Consider the following 9,421-nt stretch of genomic DNA (forward strand, 5'->3'; position numbering starts at 1 on the left):
GATCGACGGGCCCCAGCCTGGCCTTTCCTACCGATTCAGCCAATTGGTTTAGGTTTCATGGCCCAGATCACCCTGTGTTTGGGTTTTTGCATATCTCGTGCTTGGTAGACCCCAAATTGGTGTAATTATGAGTGTTTCGCCACGTAGTTAGACCTTGTCGTGCAGCTGGTCTATGTCGTAGTGGTTAAATACATGTGTGTAAGGCCATGTAGAGTGATGTCACAATGTGATCTGTGACATAAAGTGCAATTCAATATGTGCGTATATGTGAATGTTGTGGCACTTAATCAATGCTTACTTTTATATAATTCACGTACAGTACACCATGGTACACACCAGATCTGGTAGCAATGCTCATGGTACCCCTCGTGGCCCCTATCCCGTTGGTCAACCACCAAATCCCCGTGGACCTAGATCCGTGGGGCAATCCTGACACCCTCCACTACAAGTGAACCTTAGACCGGAAGAAGTTCAAGGTAACCCCACCTGTGAATGAGATTCTGGGTCCCCCGCCTGTCATCACTCCATGTGATGTTGCGACACTCATTCAACAGTCGCAAGAGGCATTTTAGAAGTAGTTGCTCCAACAGCAACAAACTTTTATGACTGCTATGCAATAGTATCTGAACCCTACTTAGTTGGGCCAACATCCTAGAGTGGTTATTCCACAGGATCCTCCCGTGGGGTCAGGTGTTGGGGTACAATCAGGAGGAACACCACCTAGGGTTACACTATAAGATCAATCAGGAGGCATCCCACCGGTTCCACCATTCGGCACTCCTCCATTCATGATGCCTCCACCTAACCCATACTATCCGGCCCATCCACCTTATCACCCACCAACTACCAGTATGGCAAAGGTGGTTGAGTTTTTTAAGAAATACATGCCACCCAGTTTCACCAAGATGGGTAATGATCTATTAGAGCCAAATCGATGGATCCAAAAGCTGGAGAAAATATTTGAGATTGTGGATTGCACAGAGGCACGGAAGACTCATCTGTGTGGAGTTGCAACTTAAAAATGAAGCGATTATGGTGGAAAGCTTCTAAGCCTATTTTGATGCCAACTCACCTAGAACCTACATGGGAGCAATTCAAGGAATTGTTCTTGTCAAATTACTATTCTCGAAGCTTCAGAGACCACCAAGAAGCAGAATTTATGGCATCAACCCAAGGAAGCAAGACAGTTCTAGATCATCAACAACAGTTTGAGAGCTTGTTCTATTTTGCTCCTTGCCATATGAAGACAACCAAGGAAAAAACCAAGAATTTTTTGAAGGGATTGAAGATATCCATTGGTACAGTGCTAGAAGCATTGGATCTAACTGGTTATGCTTAGATTGTGCAAAAAGCCAAAGCAATGGAGGACAAACAGAAGGAAGAGTCATCCCTTACACCAGGACTTTGGAAGCAGGCAAACCCATTTTCCAATTTAGGTGGCCCGAGCAAGAACTTCCGTGGATCATATAGTTATGGTCCCTCTTACAGGTAGCCCTACAGGCCATCGGGTTATCTTTTCTGACCAACCAGTGGGCCAGGCACTATATCTTTTTACTCGAACACTAATACAGTGCCTATGGCCCCGAGATCACCTCATCCTCCCACTGTACCAAGATCAGTGCAGAGAACCCCCACTCCAGTTCAGGCATCCTAGAACCGATGTTATAATTGTCACTCGTACAGGAATTTCTCCAAGGATAGCCAGTACAAATTAGCTACACCACCAAATCAGATCCCTGTCTATAGACCTGCATTGGCCCAGGGGAACCAGCCTCAGGGAAGGATGTACGCCTTATCAGCTGAGGCTGAGGCCAGCACGGAAGTAGTAGCAGGTACACTTTAATTAAGAGATTTTGGGATAAATTTTGAGTAGTATGTTATACTTATATGCAATGCGATGCTAGGTGTGTTATCTATATCAGGTATACCAGCATATGTCTTATTTGACTCCAAAGCTACGCATTCATTTGTGTCTAAGAGATTCTCTAGGAAGCCTAATGTACCATTCAAGACTTTAGAATGCAAGTTAATTGTCAGCACGCCTACAGGCAAGGTGGAACAGTTAAAGGAAGTATGTGGGCCATGTTCAGTTGAGATTGGTGGAAAGAAGCTGGATGCCCAGCTTATCAAATTTAATATACAAAATTTTGATGTCATGTTGGGCATGGACTGGCTTTCTGCTCATCAGCCAAACATGATGTGCACTGAGAAACAAATTAAGGTGATGAATGATGACGGGGAAGAGCTTGTATATCAAGCTGAAAGGGTAAAGCGACCTAGAAAGACTATTATCTCTGCCTTGCACACGGTAAAACTACTGGAGAGTGGATGTCAGGGCTACCTAGCATCAGTACTAGATGTGGATGCAAAGATTACGCCGCTAGAGGAATTGGAGGTAGTCAAGGAATTCCCTAATGTTTTTTCAGATGTCTTAACCCAACAACCACCTGACAGAGAGCTAGAATTTGCCATTAATTTAATTGCTGGAGCTACCCTAGTGTCCAAGGCTCCATATAGAATGGCACTAGTTGACTTAAAGGAGCTACAGATGCAGTTGCAAGATTTATTCTACAGATGCAGTTGCAAGATTTATTGAAAAACTAGTTCATACGCCCAAGTGTTTCACCTTAGGGTGCTCCAGTTCTGTTTGTTAAGAAGAAGGATGGGAGTTTGTGTATGTGCATCGACTATCAGGAATTGAACAAGTTAACCATTAAGAACCGGTATCCATTGCCGTGCATTGATGACCTATTTAATCAACTACAAGGTGCCAAGGTGTGCTCAAAAATTAATCTCAGATCAGGTTATTACCAACTCAAGATAATGGGCAGTGACATACCAAAGACAGCTTTTAGAACCTGGTATGGTCATTATGAATTCCTAGTGTTGTCTTTCAGGTTAACCAATGCACTAGCTACTTTTCTAGATTTAATGAACCAAGTATTTCATGATGTCCTTGATAAGTGGGTCATCATTTTCATCGATGATATCTTGATTTACTCCAAGTCTGAAGAAGAGCATGCAAGACACTTGAGAATGGTACGACAAAGACTAAGAGAATAACAATTATATGCCAAGTTCAGCAAATGTGAGTTTTGGCTCAAGCAAGTTAGATTCTTAGGATATGTGGTGTCTGAGAATGGGATTGAAGTGGACCCGGATAAAGTGAAGGTTGTGGTACAATGGGAGACTCCCAAGAATGTAACAGAAATTAGAAGCTTCTTGGGCTTAGCAGGCTACTACCGATGCTTCATCGAGAATTTTTCTAGGATTTCTATGCCGATGACTAAGTTGACCAGGAAGGGTGTGAAGTTTGATTGGTCAGAAGAATGTGAAAACAACTTCCAAGAATTTAAGAAACGGTTAACGTCAGCTCCTGTATTGACCATTCCAAATGGTACAAGTGGGAAGACAATCTATACTGATGCTTCCAAGATCGGGTTGGGCTGTGTTCTCATGCAACACTGCAAGGTGGTAGCATATGAGTCCAAGCAACTTAAGGATTATGAGAAGAACTACCCCACTCATGATTTAGAACTGGCAGCAGTCATCTTTGCTTTGAAGATCTAGCGTCATTATCTATATGGGGAGAAGTGCGAGATATACAGTGATTACCAAAGTCTTAAGTACTTCTTCACCTAAAGAGATTTCAATATGAGACAGAGAATATGGGTTGAACTAATGAAGGACTATGATTGTGACATTCAATATCACCCGGGGAAAGCTACTGTGGTGTTGATTCTCTAAGTCAGAAGGCTCAGACTGTATCACTTTCATACCTAGCTGTCAGTCCATAGCTTATACAAGAGGCGGTACTGATGAATGAAATCCTTTTATATGAGGGAGCGACCTTGGAGCTCGAACATCAACCAGATGATGTTAAATAGTTAACCATATCCCTAACAACCCTATAGGTACGCACCATCCTCTATGGATCACTACTCGTTCTCTCCTGAACGATCTTACAAAGGTAAGCCATGTTTGTCAAAGAGGATCCAAATTCATAAAATTGGGGATGCCCCATCTAGAAAACTTTTGCCTTTATTTTGTAGCAACTTCTATTTGAGTACACGAAATCAATTATCAGTGGGTGAGCCGGGTTGTCTTTTTGGATATCAGATTTATAATTAATGTTTATAACTACGTCGGTGTTGGTTCATGTCACCACACTGCATGATTAACACTGGCTATATTATTCTAACATTGTCAGGCATGTCTCAAACTGCTAAAGGTTCACACTATCAATTAATCAGATATTTAACGAGTATCCAGTTCATCCATATAGCTCCGATCTTTTGTATCCAAGTAGAATATCCATGACATATTATCTAAAAAAATTCTAAAGAGTCAATAAATATATTTATTGGACACTTAAATATACAATTGAAATTTTTCTTACAAAAAAATATTAAAAATGTAGTGGTCATGAATACCAAAAAAAAAAAAAAATCTGACGCCATCTATGACAATTATCTGTCACTTGGAATATATTTTATGCCTATCCTGTGAACTAATCAACATCATCTACTGCTTTCTTTTCAATTAAAAAGAAAAAAAAAAAGAAGCCAATAAAATGCATCTCAATTTAGCAAAATGCATGCATATATTTTTAGGCAAGGGAACGTTACTTGCCAAATCAATAGTATATCTTTTAGCTCCCTTAAAATAAGTCGCATCTGCTGCGTATTTGGGAATCAAATCTTCAATCAATCTATCATTATTTTCTCCATCTACCACGTCAACATTGTATCTTTTATGAATATTCTCCACTAGATTTTTTGAGGAAGGCAAAACGGTGGTCAAATGATTAGTATAAAAGATTTCCTTGACTAAGTCACCCCCCTTTTGCTTAATAAAGTATGTTGACTTTGCCACCTCATCATCCATCCTACCTTCAATGTCAAGAGAATCCTGGATAAGGTTTAAATTAGAGATAATATGTCGTCCCTTGGTGTGCCACAACCTATTCGATTTCTTACTAACTTTGTCCTCCAAAGTAGGAGAAAAAATATGGATTGATTGGCCTTCAATCCTAATCGGTTCATTAGAAGAAATAAAATTCAAATCATGTGCTTCCTCCCCTAATTTTTCTCCATCAAACTCTTTATTTTCTTCCAAAGAGAGAGCCAACTTATCTTGATGAGGAAATTCCTCCGCATTTGAAAATCTCCCCATCAATACCTCATTATTCACACCATTAATATATGGAATAATTGCCAACTTACCTTCCTCCAAATCCTCCTCCCTATTCGCTAGCAAGATATCCTTAGTGCCCCGCAAGTTTCCAATATATCTACAGAAACACCCTTGTGACCAAAAGGGCTGTAGATCATACATAAAGAAGAAAGCACTGACGATAGCATAAACAACCCCATTCTTTCCTTCCACCACAATTTTCACATCTCCTATTGGTTTCTCCATGGAAGAAGTAGCATCAAACACAGCCAACCTTACTCTTCATGGAAGGGTGGCAATTGTAACCGGTGCTTCCCGCGGCATCGGCCGTGAAATCGCTCTCCACCTGGCTTCCCTCGGAGCTAATCTGGTCCTTAATTACAACTCCTCCTCTACCCAAGCTGACCTACTAGCCAAAGAGATCAACTCCTCTCATTCTCAAGCTATCACAGTTCAAGCTGATGTGTCTGATCCATTACAGGTAAAGAAGCTATTTGATAAGGCTGAGAAGGCTTTAAAATCAAAGCCCCACATGCTAGTCACATCAGCTGGGGTGTTACTCGAAGTACCCAACTTTGGCTAATACTACATTGGAAGATTGGGACACTATATTCAATATCAATACAAGAGGAACCTTCTTATGTTGTCGAGAGGCTGCTAATCGGTTGACACGTAACGGCGGCGGTCGGATTGTAACGGTATCATCGTCTGTGGTTGGTCGGAATCCGCCGGGATTTGGTGCATATGCTGCTTCAAAGGCTGCGGTGGAAACTATGACAAAGATTCTAGCTAAGGAACTTAAGGGTACAACAATAACTGCAAACTCTGTGGCGCCTGGAGCTACAGCCACGGATTTGTTTTTCACCGGAAGAAGTGAGGAGGTAATTAAAGGGGCAGTTGAGAACACCCCACTGGGAAGACTTGGGGAGACCAAGGACATAGCACCTTTGGTTGGTTAATGGTGGATTAGTTGTTTGAGGCTTCAGACGCTGGTGAGTGGATCAATGGTCAGATCATCCGGATCAATGGTGGTTTAGTTGTTTGAGGATCTCCCTCTCTCTCTCTCTCTCTCTCTCTCTCTCTCTCTCTCTCTCTCTCTCTCTGGTTTATTGGATGATAGTAAAGTTTTGGGTCAGGTTTTAGGTCAATTACAAGTATTAGGGTAAAATTGTAATTGTCTGGGGGTTATGGTTTTTAGAATTTCTTATATGCCTATATAGAAAAAACCCTACACATAAGTAAGGAAGATTGCATTATAAGGTGGAGAGTGGTGTAAACTATTTTCCTGGCCTACTGAAAATTTCTCTAGTTCTCTCGTGTGGATGTAGGGATTCGTACTGGTCAAATCACATTAAATCCTCATATTCTTGTGTGATTACTTGCTTGAATCGTAAAACTGGACAAGTTTGAGAGGTTCCTTGTTAGCCAAAAAAAAAAAAGAAATTTGCTTGATTTCTTCCTCATTTTTGTGCATTTGTTCCCAATAAAGTAAGATTCGACAAATTATCACAGGTGTTGCATCGAGATGTAAAGATCATACGATTTGCAAGGAGAGTGAAAGAAAGTATAACATATTAGTTTTTCTCCCCATTGAAAGAGATGTATGGATCAATTTTCTTTTTGTGGCATATGTATTCATGTAAGAGAAGAAGAAAGTGCACGCTATACAAAGGAAGGGAAGGGAAAAAACAAGGGTAACATTAGAAAGTGTATAAGGAAAAACGTACAAAAGGCAAAAAGAAATCAGAAGAAACTGAAGGTTGTCGATGGCACGAAGCCCTAGAGGAACTAAGAAAAAAGGGAAATTTACGCTGACCTCCCCTGAGGTATGCTCATTATTTAGATCATCCCCCTTTGTTTCAACAATTACGCTAACCCTCTCTATTGTGAAAATTAATTACACCCAGACCCATTCCGTTAGTCAAGGACCATTAATTAAGTAGTGACATTTAGGTGGCCCATTCATTTTTTAAGACATAAAAAAAAAAAACCTTCTATTCATAGTGAATTACCTATTCTACCCTTTCAACCCAAAAGCACCCTTTTCTTCTTCCCCAACCAAAGAACAATCAACTTGCAACCTTACTTCCTTTGTGATCCTACATTTGGATGACAATCGATGAAGAAAGGAACCCCAACGACCATCATTATCACTATACAACCAATGATAGTCAAGGAATCGTGAATCCCAACATATAAGAAGATACACACTTAAATTAAGTATCAATATCATCTCCAACGCAAAATAAGAATAAACAACTATGCGTCAGTGGGTAGAGATCGAGCACACAACCCAACAAGTGGAGCGAGTCACAATTCATAGCTGTCATGGGAGGGTATAATAGAACTGATAAAATACATATAAACATGCTAAACACATTAAAACAATGAAATCATATATAAAATAAAATCCTTCACCCTAAGTCATTAAAGGGCAAAAACATAATTTTAGGTAGGATGGCACAAACCCAAACCCTAAAATACTTACAATTTCTTTTTTTTTTTTTTTTTTAACTTTGTTAGCCTTGAATAGGATTCAACAAATAAACCCTTAATTACATTCATTACTTTCAAATACTTGTCGATCCAAATATCATAAAACAGGTAATGTAATATGCATTATCATGACAGAGTCATATGCACTTCAAACATGAACAATGACATCAAAACTCCTTACGTAAGTAAAAGGTTATTATTATTATTATTATTATTATTATTATTATTATTATTATTAACAAAAATATCAAAATGGGATTCCAAGTCTTTGACCGATCCGGATCGATCGGTATTGGCCTAACCAACCGATATCTCAAAAATTACCTCTGTTTTAGTTAAATAAAACTATGAATTGTCATAAACTTTGCTTTTCAAACCCTTTTTTTTTTTTTTAAATAAAAAATAAATGAACAGTACCTACTCAACATATGTGACAACTCACATGACAAAAATATATATATATATATATATATTACAACATAACATAATGAGAGTACTATTCATGAACAGTAAATAATGTCTCCCACTTTGCTTGTGTTGATTTTTTTTTTAAATAATAAAATCTATTATCAATGAATAGTAGTTGAATCATTATATTTTTCTTTTAAGATGAAGAATTCAACTTTAATGCGATTTACTTTTCTTCTCAAATTAAGACCCGTGAACGAACTCATGGTTTTCAATTGGGAGAGGCATAAGAGAATAGGGATAGAGAGCTTTTGAGATTATGTTAGAAATCTTGCTTTGGTTTGTGGTCAAACTCTTTTATTTATAAAGATCTGACTAACTAGGGTTCTTAATCCTAACGAGCATATGATTACTCCAAGTGGGCTATTCACAAAGGAACCGGATCAAAACCCAATCTGACCCAATTCAATTAACATTTGGCATCTCTCCATCTAGAGGAGTCCTCTTCTATGGGCCTTGCAGATGTTGTAAGACCCTTCTTGCATAGGCAATTGCTAGTGAGTGGCAACCCAACTTCATTAGCGTGCAAGGACCAAAATTGTTCACCATGTCGTTCAAAGAAAGTATGTGCAAGAGTTATATGACGAGGTAGACCAGTCGGCTGCATGTGTTCTTATCTTTGATGCAATTCAATTTGATTGCCATTAAGGTACTCTTTCTTTTAACTCTTTTTCTTTTTTTCTTTTTCTTTTTTTTTGTTAACCAAGGTGTCTGGGCCAGCTTACGTACACCTCGACTAATCCTTAGATATGGATTTAAACCTAGGACCGTGCGTCTATCCACATAATCCCTAATTCACCCTAACCATCTAGGTAACCCATGGATGGTCTTTCTTTTAACTCCCTTAGCTCTGTTTGCACAAGTAATTGTCAATTTAACTTTCCTAAACCGCTCTACAAGGGTGTGAACAATGTCGAAATTTGTTTTGAAGAGTTTTAGCTTTTCCTTTTGTTCCGTGGCAATATGATGTGGCTCAGCAAGACTAACCTAGTAGTTTTGAGTTAAACATGGGATCAGACCATAGATCTCTGATGCTTTTGGTTATAGTTATATGTTGTTAAATGTGCTTCTATCTGTTTTATCTCATATCCAAAGGAAATTAGGTCAAAGATTAGGTGTATGAATGTTTGATGTCATTTATGCTTCACAAATTTCTGTTTTATGCCATAGAATGGTCTAATATAATATTTTGCTTTGAAAGTTTACCCTTCGAGGATGACAGGATATTAAGAGGGAGGGGCAAAGAGATATAACTTGATTTCAATTGGCACAGATCGTACTG

The 9,421-nt window shown here is 39.1% G+C and overlaps 1 pseudogene; it reads left to right on the forward strand.

Annotated features, from left to right (window-relative positions):
- The first annotated feature begins 5,419 nt into the window (after positions 1–5,419).
- On the forward strand, positions 5,420–6,134 carry LOC122064801 (annotated as a pseudogene).
- Positions 6,135–9,421: the final 3,287 nt, after the last annotated feature.

Source organism: Macadamia integrifolia, unplaced genomic scaffold (assembly GCF_013358625.1).
Source record: "Macadamia integrifolia cultivar HAES 741 unplaced genomic scaffold, SCU_Mint_v3 scaffold1766, whole genome shotgun sequence".
NCBI lineage: Eukaryota > Viridiplantae > Streptophyta > Magnoliopsida > Proteales > Proteaceae > Macadamia > Macadamia integrifolia.